This window comes from Salmo salar, chromosome 08 (assembly GCF_965601325.2).
Source record: "Salmo salar chromosome 08, fSalSal1, whole genome shotgun sequence".
Classification (NCBI taxonomy): domain Eukaryota; kingdom Metazoa; phylum Chordata; class Actinopteri; order Salmoniformes; family Salmonidae; genus Salmo; species Salmo salar.
The window spans coordinates 1,191,947-1,205,000 of record NC_138298.1 but is presented as its reverse complement, the minus strand read 5'-3'; the positions used below and the strand labels follow the sequence as shown (position 1 = coordinate 1,205,000).

At 41.4% G+C, this 13,054-nt stretch overlaps 26 non-coding genes across 26 annotated transcripts; all 26 read right to left on the bottom strand.

The window, feature by feature from the left end:
• Window positions 1-405: 405 nt before the first annotated feature.
• Window positions 406-524, bottom strand: LOC145882385 (5S ribosomal RNA). The gene has a single exon (XR_014393953.1). It is a non-coding gene; the product is annotated as a 5S ribosomal RNA (ribosomal RNA).
• A 409-nt stretch (window positions 525-933) lies between these two features.
• LOC145882384 (5S ribosomal RNA) lies at window positions 934-1,052 on the bottom strand. The gene has a single exon (XR_014393952.1). It is a non-coding gene; the product is annotated as a 5S ribosomal RNA (ribosomal RNA).
• A 409-nt stretch (window positions 1,053-1,461) lies between these two features.
• On the bottom strand, window positions 1,462-1,580 carry LOC145850620 (5S ribosomal RNA). Its single transcript, XR_014372468.1, has one exon. It is a non-coding gene; the product is annotated as a 5S ribosomal RNA (ribosomal RNA).
• Window positions 1,581-1,989: 409 nt separating this feature from the next.
• LOC145851287 (5S ribosomal RNA) lies at window positions 1,990-2,108 on the bottom strand. The gene has a single exon (XR_014373137.1). It is a non-coding gene; the product is annotated as a 5S ribosomal RNA (ribosomal RNA).
• A 139-nt stretch (window positions 2,109-2,247) lies between these two features.
• LOC145851176 (5S ribosomal RNA) lies at window positions 2,248-2,366 on the bottom strand. Its single transcript, XR_014373026.1, has one exon. It is a non-coding gene; the product is annotated as a 5S ribosomal RNA (ribosomal RNA).
• A 409-nt stretch (window positions 2,367-2,775) lies between these two features.
• On the bottom strand, window positions 2,776-2,894 carry LOC145882383 (5S ribosomal RNA). The gene has a single exon (XR_014393951.1). It is a non-coding gene; the product is annotated as a 5S ribosomal RNA (ribosomal RNA).
• A 409-nt stretch (window positions 2,895-3,303) lies between these two features.
• Window positions 3,304-3,422, bottom strand: LOC145882382 (5S ribosomal RNA). Its single transcript, XR_014393950.1, has one exon. It is a non-coding gene; the product is annotated as a 5S ribosomal RNA (ribosomal RNA).
• Window positions 3,423-3,831: 409 nt separating this feature from the next.
• On the bottom strand, window positions 3,832-3,950 carry LOC145850619 (5S ribosomal RNA). The gene has a single exon (XR_014372467.1). It is a non-coding gene; the product is annotated as a 5S ribosomal RNA (ribosomal RNA).
• Window positions 3,951-4,359: 409 nt separating this feature from the next.
• On the bottom strand, window positions 4,360-4,478 carry LOC145851067 (5S ribosomal RNA). Its single transcript, XR_014372917.1, has one exon. It is a non-coding gene; the product is annotated as a 5S ribosomal RNA (ribosomal RNA).
• Window positions 4,479-4,617: 139 nt separating this feature from the next.
• LOC145850959 (5S ribosomal RNA) lies at window positions 4,618-4,736 on the bottom strand. Its single transcript, XR_014372808.1, has one exon. It is a non-coding gene; the product is annotated as a 5S ribosomal RNA (ribosomal RNA).
• A 409-nt stretch (window positions 4,737-5,145) lies between these two features.
• On the bottom strand, window positions 5,146-5,264 carry LOC145882381 (5S ribosomal RNA). The gene has a single exon (XR_014393949.1). It is a non-coding gene; the product is annotated as a 5S ribosomal RNA (ribosomal RNA).
• Window positions 5,265-5,673: 409 nt separating this feature from the next.
• On the bottom strand, window positions 5,674-5,792 carry LOC145850618 (5S ribosomal RNA). Its single transcript, XR_014372466.1, has one exon. It is a non-coding gene; the product is annotated as a 5S ribosomal RNA (ribosomal RNA).
• Window positions 5,793-6,201: 409 nt separating this feature from the next.
• On the bottom strand, window positions 6,202-6,320 carry LOC145853968 (5S ribosomal RNA). Its single transcript, XR_014374853.1, has one exon. It is a non-coding gene; the product is annotated as a 5S ribosomal RNA (ribosomal RNA).
• A 139-nt stretch (window positions 6,321-6,459) lies between these two features.
• Window positions 6,460-6,578, bottom strand: LOC145850850 (5S ribosomal RNA). The gene has a single exon (XR_014372698.1). It is a non-coding gene; the product is annotated as a 5S ribosomal RNA (ribosomal RNA).
• A 409-nt stretch (window positions 6,579-6,987) lies between these two features.
• Window positions 6,988-7,106, bottom strand: LOC145882379 (5S ribosomal RNA). The gene has a single exon (XR_014393947.1). It is a non-coding gene; the product is annotated as a 5S ribosomal RNA (ribosomal RNA).
• A 139-nt stretch (window positions 7,107-7,245) lies between these two features.
• LOC145853967 (5S ribosomal RNA) lies at window positions 7,246-7,364 on the bottom strand. Its single transcript, XR_014374852.1, has one exon. It is a non-coding gene; the product is annotated as a 5S ribosomal RNA (ribosomal RNA).
• A 409-nt stretch (window positions 7,365-7,773) lies between these two features.
• On the bottom strand, window positions 7,774-7,892 carry LOC145882378 (5S ribosomal RNA). The gene has a single exon (XR_014393946.1). It is a non-coding gene; the product is annotated as a 5S ribosomal RNA (ribosomal RNA).
• A 409-nt stretch (window positions 7,893-8,301) lies between these two features.
• Window positions 8,302-8,420, bottom strand: LOC145850617 (5S ribosomal RNA). Its single transcript, XR_014372465.1, has one exon. It is a non-coding gene; the product is annotated as a 5S ribosomal RNA (ribosomal RNA).
• A 409-nt stretch (window positions 8,421-8,829) lies between these two features.
• Window positions 8,830-8,948, bottom strand: LOC145850616 (5S ribosomal RNA). The gene has a single exon (XR_014372464.1). It is a non-coding gene; the product is annotated as a 5S ribosomal RNA (ribosomal RNA).
• A 409-nt stretch (window positions 8,949-9,357) lies between these two features.
• LOC145853966 (5S ribosomal RNA) lies at window positions 9,358-9,476 on the bottom strand. The gene has a single exon (XR_014374851.1). It is a non-coding gene; the product is annotated as a 5S ribosomal RNA (ribosomal RNA).
• A 410-nt stretch (window positions 9,477-9,886) lies between these two features.
• Window positions 9,887-10,005, bottom strand: LOC145882377 (5S ribosomal RNA). Its single transcript, XR_014393945.1, has one exon. It is a non-coding gene; the product is annotated as a 5S ribosomal RNA (ribosomal RNA).
• A 409-nt stretch (window positions 10,006-10,414) lies between these two features.
• LOC145853965 (5S ribosomal RNA) lies at window positions 10,415-10,533 on the bottom strand. The gene has a single exon (XR_014374850.1). It is a non-coding gene; the product is annotated as a 5S ribosomal RNA (ribosomal RNA).
• Window positions 10,534-10,942: 409 nt separating this feature from the next.
• LOC145886196 (5S ribosomal RNA) lies at window positions 10,943-11,061 on the bottom strand. The gene has a single exon (XR_014397780.1). It is a non-coding gene; the product is annotated as a 5S ribosomal RNA (ribosomal RNA).
• A 409-nt stretch (window positions 11,062-11,470) lies between these two features.
• On the bottom strand, window positions 11,471-11,589 carry LOC145850615 (5S ribosomal RNA). Its single transcript, XR_014372463.1, has one exon. It is a non-coding gene; the product is annotated as a 5S ribosomal RNA (ribosomal RNA).
• A 409-nt stretch (window positions 11,590-11,998) lies between these two features.
• Window positions 11,999-12,117, bottom strand: LOC145850613 (5S ribosomal RNA). Its single transcript, XR_014372461.1, has one exon. It is a non-coding gene; the product is annotated as a 5S ribosomal RNA (ribosomal RNA).
• A 409-nt stretch (window positions 12,118-12,526) lies between these two features.
• LOC145882376 (5S ribosomal RNA) lies at window positions 12,527-12,645 on the bottom strand. The gene has a single exon (XR_014393943.1). It is a non-coding gene; the product is annotated as a 5S ribosomal RNA (ribosomal RNA).
• Window positions 12,646-13,054: the final 409 nt, after the last annotated feature.

The window sequence follows — 13,054 nt, the reverse complement described above, 5'->3', positions numbered from 1 at the left end:
AACAATCTCTTGCTACAACATATATAGTCAAAATGAGTCTTATAAACAGACATTGCATTTTCACCAATTAGATAAGCAGCTTGAACTTTGTGTCACTGAAAAAGTAGAAGAAATTATAAACACTGTTCCCATCACTTTTTAGCACAGGTAGTTGGATAAAATACAAACTTTATTTCCTTTCATCATTTGAACAGGGCAAAGGAGCACAAAGCACACACAAGCTGCATTCAGCAACAATATTCTTGTTTGTCTTATAAATACAAGGCAGATGCTAATTGAAAACACAAGGAAATTTGATCCTATTAAAAAGGCAGGAAGCTGCATTTAGTCAATTCATCATTAAATGCTTACTACAAGGCAGTGTTGCTGATGAAATAGTGCAGGGGCACACCCTCGTGGACAAAATGCTTACAGCACCTGGTATTCCCAGGCGGTCTCCCATCCAAGTACTAACCAGGCCCGACCCTGCTTCGCTTCCGAGATCAGACGAGATCGGGCGTACCCAGGCTGGTATGGCCGTAAGCGAGAAACAATCTCTTGCTACAACATACATAGTCAAAGTGAGTCTGATAAACAGACATTGCATTTTCACCAATTAGATAAGCAGCTTGAACTTTGTGTCACTGAAAAAGTAGAAGAAATTATAAACACTGTTCCCATCACTTTTTAGCACAGGTAGTTGGATAAAATACAAACTTTATTTCCTTTCATCATTTGAACAGGGCAAAGGAGCACAAAGCACACACAAGCTGCATTCAGCAACAATATTCTTGTTTGTCTTATAAATACAAGGCAGATGCTAATTGAAAACACAAGGAAATTTGATCCTATTAAAAAGGCAGGAAGCTGCATTTAGTCAATTCATCATTAAATGCTTACTACAAGGCAGTGTTGCTGATGAAATAGTGCAGGGGCACACCCTCGTGGACAAAATGCTTACAGCACCTGGTATTCCCAGGCGGTCTCCCATCCAAGTACTAACCAGGCCCGACCCTGCTTCGCTTCCGAGATCAGACGAGATCGGGCGTACCCAGGCTGGTATGGCCGTAAGCGAGAAACAATTTCTTGCTACAACATATATAGTCAAAGTGAGTGTGATAAACAGACATTGCATTTTCACCAATTAGATAAGCAGCTTGAACTTTGTGTCACTGAAAAAGTAGAAGAAATTATAAACACTGTTCCCATCACTTTTTAGCACAGGTAGTTGGATAAAATACAAACTTTATTTCCTTTCATCATTTGAACAGGGCAAAGGAGCACAAAGCACACACAAGCTGCATTCAGCAACAATATTCTTGTTTGTCTTATAAATACAAGGCAGATGCTAATTGAAAACACAAGGAAATTTGATCCTATTAAAAAGGCAGGAAGCTGCATTTAGTCAATTCATCATTAAATGCTTACTACAAGGCAGTGTTGCTGATGAAATAGTGCAGGGGCACACCCTCGTGGACAAAATGCTTACAGCACCTGGTATTCCCAGGCGGTCTCCCATCCAAGTACTAACAAGGCCCGACCCTGCTTCGCTTCCGAGATCAGACGAGATCGGGCGTACCCAGGCTGGTATGGCCGTAAGCGAGAAACAATCTCTTGCTACAACATATATAGTCAAAGTGAGTGTGATAAACAGACATTGCATTTTCACCAATTAGATAAGCAGCTTGAACTTTGTGTCACTGAAAAAGTAGAAGAAATTACAAACACTGTTCCCATCACTTTTTAGCACAGGTAGTTGGATAAAATACAAACTTTATTTCCTTTCATCATTTGAACAGGGCAAAGGAGCACAAAGCACACACAAGCTGCATTCAGCAACAATATTCTTGTTTGTCTTATAAATACAAGGCAGATGCTAATTGAAAACACAAGGAAATTTGATCCTATTAAAAAGGCAGGAAGCTGCATTTAGTCAATTCATCATTAAATGCTTACTACAAGGCAGTGTTGCTGATGAAATAGTGCAGGGGCACACCCTCGTGGACAAAATGCTTACAGCACCTGGTATTCCCAGGCGGTCTCCCATCCAAGTACTAACCAGGCCCGACCCTGCTTAGCTTCCGAGATCAGACGAGATCGGGCGTACCCAGGATGGTATGGCCGTAAGCGAGAAACAATCTCTTGCTACAACATATATAGTCAAAGTGAGTCTGATAAAACAGACATTTAGTCAATTCATCATTAAATGCTTAATACAAGGCAGTGTTGCTGATGAAATAGTGCAAGAGCACCCCCTCGTGGACAAAATGCTTACAGCACCTGGTATTCCCAGGCGGTCTCCCATCCAAGTACTAACCAGGCCCGACCCTGCTTAGCTTCCGAGATCAGACGAGATCGGGCGTACCCAGGATGGTATGGCCGTAAGCGAGAAACAATCTCTTGCTACAACATATATAGTCAAAATGAGTCTTATAAACAGACATTGCATTTTCACCAATTAGATAAGCAGCTTGAACTTTGTGTCACTGAAAAAGTAGAAGAAATTATAAACACTGTTCCCATCACTTTTTAGCACAGGTAGTTGGATAAAATACAAACTTTATTTCCTTTCATCATTTGAACAGGGCAAAGGAGCACAAAGCACACACAAGCTGCATTCAGCAACAATATTCTTGTTTGTCTTATAAATACAAGGCAGATGCTAATTGAAAACACAAGGAAATTTGATCCTATTAAAAAGGCAGGAAGCTGCATTTAGTCAATTCATCATTAAATGCTTACTACAAGGCAGTGTTGCTGATGAAATAGTGCAGGGGCACACCCTCGTGGACAAAATGCTTACAGCACCTGGTATTCCCAGGCGGTCTCCCATCCAAGTACTAACCAGGCCCGACCCTGCTTCGCTTCCGAGATCAGACGAGATCGGGCGTACCCAGGCTGGTATGGCCGTAAGCGAGAAACAATCTCTTGCTACAACATACATAGTCAAAGTGAGTCTGATAAACAGACATTGCATTTTCACCAATTAGATAAGCAGCTTGAACTTTGTGTCACTGAAAAAGTAGAAGAAATTATAAACACTGTTCCCATCACTTTTTAGCACAGGTAGTTGGATAAAATACAAACTTTATTTCCTTTCATCATTTGAACAGGGCAAAGGAGCACAAAGCACACACAAGCTGCATTCAGCAACAATATTCTTGTTTGTCTTATAAATACAAGGCAGATGCTAATTGAAAACACAAGGAAATTTGATCCTATTAAAAAGGCAGGAAGCTGCATTTAGTCAATTCATCATTAAATGCTTACTACAAGGCAGTGTTGCTGATGAAATAGTGCAGGGGCACACCCTCGTGGACAAAATGCTTACAGCACCTGGTATTCCCAGGCGGTCTCCCATCCAAGTACTAACCAGGCCCGACCCTGCTTCGCTTCCGAGATCAGACGAGATCGGGCGTACCCAGGCTGGTATGGCCGTAAGCGAGAAACAATTTCTTGCTACAACATATATAGTCAAAGTGAGTGTGATAAACAGACATTGCATTTTCACCAATTAGATAAGCAGCTTGAACTTTGTGTCACTGAAAAAGTAGAAGAAATTATAAACACTGTTCCCATCACTTTTTAGCACAGGTAGTTGGATAAAATACAAACTTTATTTCCTTTCATCATTTGAACAGGGCAAAGGAGCACAAAGCACACACAAGCTGCATTCAGCAACAATATTCTTGTTTGTCTTATAAATACAAGGCAGATGCTAATTGAAAACACAAGGAAATTTGATCCTATTAAAAAGGCAGGAAGCTGCATTTAGTCAATTCATCATTAAATGCTTACTACAAGGCAGTGTTGCTGATGAAATAGTGCAGGGGCACACCCTCGTGGACAAAATGCTTACAGCACCTGGTATTCCCAGGCGGTCTCCCATCCAAGTACTAACAAGGCCCGACCCTGCTTCGCTTCCGAGATCAGACGAGATCGGGCGTACCCAGGCTGGTATGGCCGTAAGCGAGAAACAATCTCTTGCTACAACATATATAGTCAAAGTGAGTGTGATAAACAGACATTGCATTTTCACCAATTAGATAAGCAGCTTGAACTTTGTGTCACTGAAAAAGTAGAAGAAATTACAAACACTGTTCCCATCACTTTTTAGCACAGGTAGTTGGATAAAATACAAACTTTATTTCCTTTCATCATTTGAACAGGGCAAAGGAGCACAAAGCACACACAAGCTGCATTCAGCAACAATATTCTTGTTTGTCTTATAAATACAAGGCAGATGCTAATTGAAAACACAAGGAAATTTGATCCTATTAAAAAGGCAGGAAGCTGCATTTAGTCAATTCATCATTAAATGCTTACTACAAGGCAGTGTTGCTGATGAAATAGTGCAGGGGCACACCCTCGTGGACAAAATGCTTACAGCACCTGGTATTCCCAGGCGGTCTCCCATCCAAGTACTAACCAGGCCCGACCCTGCTTAGCTTCCGAGATCAGACGAGATCGGGCGTACCCAGGATGGTATGGCCGTAAGCGAGAAACAATCTCTTGCTACAACATATATAGTCAAAGTGAGTCTGATAAAACAGACATTTAGTCAATTCATCATTAAATGCTTAATACAAGGCAGTGTTGCTGATGAAATAGTGCAAGAGCACCCCCTCGTGGACAAAATGCTTACAGCACCTGGTATTCCCAGGCGGTCTCCCATCCAAGTACTAACCAGGCCCGACCCTGCTTAGCTTCCGAGATCAGACGAGATCGGGCGTACCCAGGATGGTATGGCCGTAAGCGAGAAACAATCTCTTGCTACAACATATATAGTCAAAATGAGTCTTATAAACAGACATTGCATTTTCACCAATTAGATAAGCAGCTTGAACTTTGTGTCACTGAAAAAGTAGAAGAAATTATAAACACTGTTCCCATCACTTTTTAGCACAGGTAGTTGGATAAAATACAAACTTTATTTCCTTTCATCATTTGAACAGGGCAAAGGAGCACAAAGCACACACAAGCTGCATTCAGCAACAATATTCTTGTTTGTCTTATAAATACAAGGCAGATGCTAATTGAAAACACAAGGAAATTTGATCCTATTAAAAAGGCAGGAAGCTGCATTTAGTCAATTCATCATTAAATGCTTACTACAAGGCAGTGTTGCTGATGAAATAGTGCAGGGGCACACCCTCGTGGACAAAATGCTTACAGCACCTGGTATTCCCAGGCGGTCTCCCATCCAAGTACTAACCAGGCCCGACCCTGCTTCGCTTCCGAGATCAGACGAGATCGGGCGTACCCAGGCTGGTATGGCCGTAAGCGAGAAACAATCTCTTGCTACAACATATATAGTCAAAGTGAGTGTGATAAACAGACATTGCATTTTCACCAATTAGATAAGCAGCTTGAACTTTGTGTCACTGAAAAAGTAGAAGAAATTATAAACACTGTTCCCATCACTTTTTAGCACAGGTAGTTGGATAAAATACAAACTTTATTTCCTTTCATCATTTGAACAGGGCAAAGGAGCACAAAGCACACACAAGCTGCATTCAGCAACAATATTCTTGTTTGTCTTATAAATACAAGGCAGATGCTAATTGAAAACACAAGGAAATTTGATCCTATTAAAAAGGCAGGAAGCTGCATTTAGTCAATTCATCATTAAATGCTTACTACAAGGCAGTGTTGCTGATGAAATAGTGCAGGGGCACACCCTCGTGGACAAAATGCTTACAGCACCTGGTATTCCCAGGCGGTCTCCCATCCAAGTACTAACAAGGCCCGACCCTGCTTCGCTTCCGAGATCAGACGAGATCGGGCGTACCCAGGCTGGTATGGCCGTAAGCGAGAAACAATCTCTTGCTACAACATATATAGTCAAAGTGAGTGTGATAAACAGACATTGCATTTTCACCAATTAGATAAGCAGCTTGAACTTTGTGTCACTGAAAAAGTAGAAGAAATTACAAACACTGTTCCCATCACTTTTTAGCACAGGTAGTTGGATAAAATACAAACTTTATTTCCTTTCATCATTTGAACAGGGCAAAGGAGCACAAAGCACACACAAGCTGCATTCAGCAACAATATTCTTGTTTGTCTTATAAATACAAGGCAGATGCTAATTGAAAACACAAGGAAATTTGATCCTATTAAAAAGGCAGGAAGCTGCATTTAGTCAATTCATCATTAAATGCTTACTACAAGGCAGTGTTGCTGATGAAATAGTGCAGGGGCACACCCTCGTGGACAAAATGCTTACAGCACCTGGTATTCCCAGGCGGTCTCCCATCCAAGTACTAACCAGGCCCGACCCTGCTTAGCTTCCGAGATCAGACGAGATCGGGCGTACCCAGGCTGGTATGGCCGTAAGCGAGAAACAATCTCTTGCTACAACATATATAGTCAAAGTGAGTCTGATAAAACAGATATTTAGTCAATTCATCATTAAATGCTTAATACAAGGCAGTGTTGCTGATGAAATAGTGCAAGAGCACCCCCTCGTGGACAAAATGCTTACAGCACCTGGTATTCCCAGGCGGTCTCCCATCCAAGTACTAACCAGGCCCGACCCTGCTTAGCTTCCGAGATCAGACGAGATCGGGCGTACCCAGGATGGTATGGCCGTAAGCGAGAAACAATCTCTTGCTACAACATATATAGTCAAAATGAGTCTTATAAACAGACATTGCATTTTCACCAATTAGATAAGCAGCTTGAACTTTGTGTCACTGAAAAAGTAGAAGAAATTATAAACACTGTTCCCATCACTTTTTAGCACAGGTAGTTGGATAAAATACAAACTTTATTTCCTTTCATCATTTGAACAGGGCAAAGGAGCACAAAGCACACACAAGCTGCATTCAGCAACAATATTCTTGTTTGTCTTATAAATACAAGGCAGATGCTAATTGAAAACACAAGGAAATTTGATCCTATTAAAAAGGCAGGAAGCTGCATTTAGTCAATTCATCATTAAATGCTTACTACAAGGCAGTGTTGCTGATGAAATAGTGCAGGGGCACACCCTCGTGGACAAAATGCTTACAGCACCTGGTATTCCCAGGCGGTCTCCCATCCAAGTACTAACCAGGCCCGACCCTGCTTCGCTTCCGAGATCAGACGAGATCGGGCGTACCCAGGCTGGTATGGCCGTAAGCGAGAAACAATCTCTTGCTACAACATATATAGTCAAAGTGAGTCTGATAAAACAGATATTTAGTCAATTCATCATTAAATGCTTAATACAATGCAGTGTTGCTGATGAAATAGTGCAAGAGCACCCCCTCGTGGACAAAATGCTTACAGCACCTGGTATTCCCAGGCGGTCTCCCATCCAAGTACTAACCAGGCCCGACCCTGCTTAGCTTCCGAGATCAGACGAGATCGGGCGTACCCAGGCTGGTATGGCCGTAAGCGAGAAACAATCTCTTGCTACAACATATATAGTCAAAATGAGTCTTATAAACAGACATTGCATTTTCACCAATTAGATAAGCAGCTTGAACTTTGTGTCACTGAAAAAGTAGAAGAAATTATAAACACTGTTCCCATCACTTTTTAGCACAGGTAGTTGGATAAAATACAAACTTTATTTCCTTTCATCATTTGAACAGGGCAAAGGAGCACAAAGCACACACAAGCTGCATTCAGCAACAATATTCTTGTTTGTCTTATAAATACAAGGCAGTTGCTAATTGAAAACACAAGGAAATTTGATCCTATTAAAAAGGCAGGAAGCTGCATTTAGTCAATTCATCATTAAATGCTTACTACAAGGCAGTGTTGCTGATGAAATAGTGCAGGGGCACACCCTCGTGGACAAAATGCTTACAGCACCTGGTATTCCCAGGCGGTCTCCCATCCAAGTACTAACCAGGCCCGACCCTGCTTCGCTTCCGAGATCAGACGAGATCGGGCGTACCCAGGCTGGTATGGCCGTAAGCGAGAAACAATCTCTTGCTACAACATATATAGTCAAAGTGAGTGTGATAAACAGACATTGCATTTTCACCAATTAGATAAGCAGCTTGAACTTTGTGTCACTGAAAAAGTAGAAGAAATTATAAACACTGTTCCCATCACTTTTTAGCACAGGTAGTTGGATAAAATACAAACTTTATTTCCTTTCATCATTTGAACAGGGCAAAGGAGCACAAAGCACACACAAGCTGCATTCAGCAACAATATTCTTGTTTGTCTTATAAATACAAGGCAGATGCTAATTGAAAACACAAGGAAATTTGATCCTATTAAAAAGGCAGGAAGCTGCATTTAGTCAATTCATCATTAAATGCTTACTACAAGGCAGTGTTGCTGATGAAATAGTGCAGGGGCACACCCTCGTGGACAAAATGCTTACAGCACCTGGTATTCCCAGGCGGTCTCCCATCCAAGTACTAACAAGGCCCGACCCTGCTTCGCTTCCGAGATCAGACGAGATCGGGCGTACCCAGGCTGGTATGGCCGTAAGCGAGAAACAATCTCTTGCTACAACATATATAGTCAAAGTGAGTGTGATAAACAGACATTGCATTTTCACCAATTAGATAAGCAGCTTGAACTTTGTGTCACTGAAAAAGTAGAAGAAATTACAAACACTGTTCCCATCACTTTTTAGCACAGGTAGTTGGATAAAATACAAACTTTATTTCCTTTCATCATTTGAACAGGGCAAAGGAGCACAAAGCACACACAAGCTGCATTCAGCAACAATATTCTTGTTTGTCTTATAAATACAAGGCAGATGCTAATTGAAAACACAAGGAAATTTGATCCTATTAAAAAGGCAGGAAGCTGCATTTAGTCAATTCATCATTAAATGCTTACTACAAGGCAGTGTTGCTGATGAAATAGTGCAGGGGCACACCCTCGTGGACAAAATGCTTACAGCACCTGGTATTCCCAGGCGGTCTCCCATCCAAGTACTAACAAGGCCCGACCCTGCTTCGCTTCCGAGATCAGACGAGATCGGGCGTACCCAGGCTGGTATGGCCGTAAGCGAGAAACAATCTCTTGCTACAACATATATAGTCAAAGTGAGTGTGATAAACAGACATTGGATTTTCACCAATTAGATAAGCAGCTTGAACTTTGTGTCACTGAAAAAGTAGAAGAAATTACAAACACTGTTCCCATCACTTTTTAGCACAGGTAGTTGGATAAAATACAAACTTTATTTCCTTTCATCATTTGAACAGGGCAAAGGAGCACAAAGCACACACAAGCTGCATTCAGCAACAATATTCTTGTTTGTCTTATAAATACAAGGCAGATGCTAATTGAAAACACAAGGAAATTTGATCCTATTAAAAAGGCAGGAAGCTGCATTTAGTCAATTCATCATTAAATGCTTACTACAAGGCAGTGTTGCTGATGAAATAGTGCAGGGGCACACCCTCGTGGACAAAATGCTTACAGCACCTGGTATTCCCAGGCGGTCTCCCATCCAAGTACTAACCAGGCCCGACCCTGCTTAGCTTCCGAGATCAGACGAGATCGGGCGTACCCAGGCTGGTATGGCCGTAAGCGAGAAACAATCTCTTGCTACAACATATATAGTCAAAATGAGTCTGATAAACAGACATTGCATTTTCACCAATTAGATAAGCAGCTTGAACTTTGTGTCACTGAAAAAGTAGAAGAAATTATAAACACTGTTCCCATCACTTTTTAGCACAGGTAGTTGGATAAAATACAAACTTTATTTCCTTTCATCATTTGAACAGGGCAAAGGAGCACAAAGCACACACAAGCTGCATTCAGCAACAATATTCTTGTTTGTCTTATAAATACAAGGCAGATTTCTAATTGAAAACACAAGGAAATTTGATCCTATTAAAAAGGCAGGAAGCTGCATTTAGTCAATTCATCATTAAATGCTTACTACAAGGCAGTGTTGCTGATGAAATAGTGCAGGGGCACACCCTCGTGGACAAAATGCTTACAGCACCTGGTATTCCCAGGCGGTCTCCCATCCAAGTACTAACCAGGCCCGACCCTGCTTCGCTTCCGAGATCAGACGAGATCGGGCGTACCCAGGCTGGTATGGCCGTAAGCGAGAAACATTCTCTTGCTACAACATATATAGTCAAAGTGAGTGTGATAAACAGACATTGCATTTTCACCAATTAGATAAGCAGCTTGAACTTTGTGTCACTGAAAAAGTAGAAGAAATTACAAACACTGTTCCCATCACTTTTTAGCACAGGTAGTTGGATAAAATACAAATTTTATTTCCTTTCATCATTTGAACAGGGCAAAGGAGCACAAAGCACACACAAGCTGCATTCATCAACAATATTCTTGTTTGTCTTATAAATACAAGGCAGATGCTAATTGAAAACACAAGGAAATTTGATCCTATTAAAAAGGCAGGAAGCTGCATTTAGTCAATTCATCATTAAATGCTTACTACAAGGCAGTGTTGCTGATGAAATAGTGCAGGGGCACACCCTCGTGGACAAAATGCTTACAGCACCTGGTATTCCCAGGCGGTCTCCCATCCAAGTACTAACCAGGCCCGACCCTGCTTAGCTTCCGAGATCAGACGAGATCGGGCGTACCCAGGCTGGTATGGCCGTAAGCGAGAAACAATCTCTTGCTACAACATATATAGTCAAAGTGAGTGTGATAAACAGACATTGCATTTTCACCAATTAGATAAGCAGCTTGAACTTTGTGTCACTGAAAAAGTAGAAGAAATTACAAACACTGTTCCCATCACTTTTTAGCACAGGTAGTTGGATAAAATACAAACTTTATTTCCTTTCATCATTTGAACAGGGCAAAGGAGCACAAAGCACACACAAGCTGCATTCATCAACAATATTCTTGTTTGTCTTATAAATACAAGGCAGATGCTAATTGAAAACACAAGGAAATTTGATCCTATTAAAAAGGCAGGAAGCTGCATTTAGTCAATTCATCATTAAATGCTTACTACAAGGCAGTGTTGCTGATGAAATAGTGCAGGGGCACACCCTCGTGGACAAAATGCTTACAGCACCTGGTATTCCCAGGCGGTCTCCCATCCAAGTACTAACCAGGCCAGACCCTGCTTAGCTTCCGAGATCAGACGAGATCGGGCGTACCCAGGCTGGTATGGCCGTAAGCGAGAAACAATCTCTTGCTACAACATATATAGTCAAAGTGAGTGTGATAAACAGACATTGCATTTTCACCAATTAGATAAGCAGCTTGAACTTTGTGTCACTGAAAAAGTAGAAGAAATTATAAACACTGTTCCCATCACTTTTTAGCACAGGTAGTTGGATAAAATACAAACTTTATTTCCTTTCATCATTTGAACAGGGCAAAGGAGCACAAAGCACACACAAGCTGCATTCAGCAACAATATTCTTGTTTGTCTTATAAATACAAGGCAGATGCTAATTGAAAACACAAGGAAATTTGATCCTATTAAAAAGGCAGGAAGCTGCATTTAGTCAATTCATCATTAAATGCTTACTACAAGGCAGTGTTGCTGATGAAATAGTGCAGGGGCACACCCTCGTGGACAAAATGCTTACAGCACCTGGTATTCCCAGGCGGTCTCCCATCCAAGTACTAACAAGGCCCGACCCTGCTTCGCTTCCGAGATCAGACGAGATCGGGCGTACCCAGGCTGGTATGGCCGTAAGCGAGAAACAATCTCTTGCTACAACATATATAGTCAAAGTGAGTGTGATAAACAGACATTGCATTTTCACCAATTAGATAAGCAGCTTGAACTTTGTGTCACTGAAAAAGTAGAAGAAATTACAAACACTGTTCCCATCACTTTTTAGCACAGGTAGTTGGATAAAATACAAACTTTATTTCCTTTCATCATTTGAACAGGGCAAAGGAGCACAAAGCACACACAAGCTGCATTCAGCAACAATATTCTTGTTTGTCTTATAAATACAAGGCAGATGCTAATTGAAAACACAAGGAAATTTGATCCTATTAAAAAGGCAGGAAGCTGCATTTAGTCAATTCATCATTAAATGCTTACTACAAGGCAGTGTTGCTGATGAAATAGTGCAGGGGCACACCCTCGTGGACAAAATGCTTACAGCACCTGGTATTCCCAGGCGGTCTCCCATCCAAGTACTAACAAGGCCCGACCCTGCTTCGCTTCCGAGATCAGACGAGATCGGGCGTACCCAGGCTGGTATGGCCGTAAGCGAGAAACAATCTCTTGCTACAACATATATAGTCAAAGTGAGTGTGATAAACAGACATTGCATTTTCACCAATTAGATAAGCAGCTTGAACTTTGTGTCACTGAAAAAGTAGAAGAAATTACAAACACTGTTCCCATCACTTTTTAGCACAGGTAGTTGGATAAAATACAAACTTTATTTCCTTTCATCATTTGAACAGGGCAAAGGAGCACAAAGCACACACAAGCTGCATTCAGCAACAATATTCTTGTTTGTCTTATAAATACAAGGCAGATGCTAATTGAAAACACAAGGAAATTTGATCCTATTAAAAAGGCAGGAAGCTGCATTTAGTCAATTCATCATTAAATGCTTACTACAAGGCAGTGTTGCTGATGAAATAGTGCAGGGGCACACCCTCGTGGACAAAATGCTTACAGCACCTGGTATTCCCAGGCGGTCTCCCATCCAAGTACTAACCAGGCCCGACCCTGCTTCGCTTCCGAGATCAGACGAGATCGGGCGTACCCAGGCTGGTATGGCCGTAAGCGAGAAACAATCTCTTGCTACAACATATATAGTCAAAGTGAGTGTGATAAACAGACATTGCATTTTCACCAATTAGATAAGCAGCTTGAACTTTGTGTCACTGAAAAAGTAGAAGAAATTACAAACACTGTTCCCATCACTTTTTAGCACAGGTAGTTGGATAAAATACAAACTTTATTTCCTTTCATCATTTGAACAGGGCAAAGGAGCACAAAGCACACACAAGCTGCATTCAGCAACAATATTCTTGTTTGTCTTATAAATACAAGGCAGATGCTAATTGAAAACACAAGGAAATTTGATCCTATTAAAAAGGCAGGAAGCTGCATTTAGTCAATTCATCATTAAATGCTTACTACAAGGCAGTGTTGCTGATGAAAGTAGTGCAGGGGCACACCCTCGTGGACAAA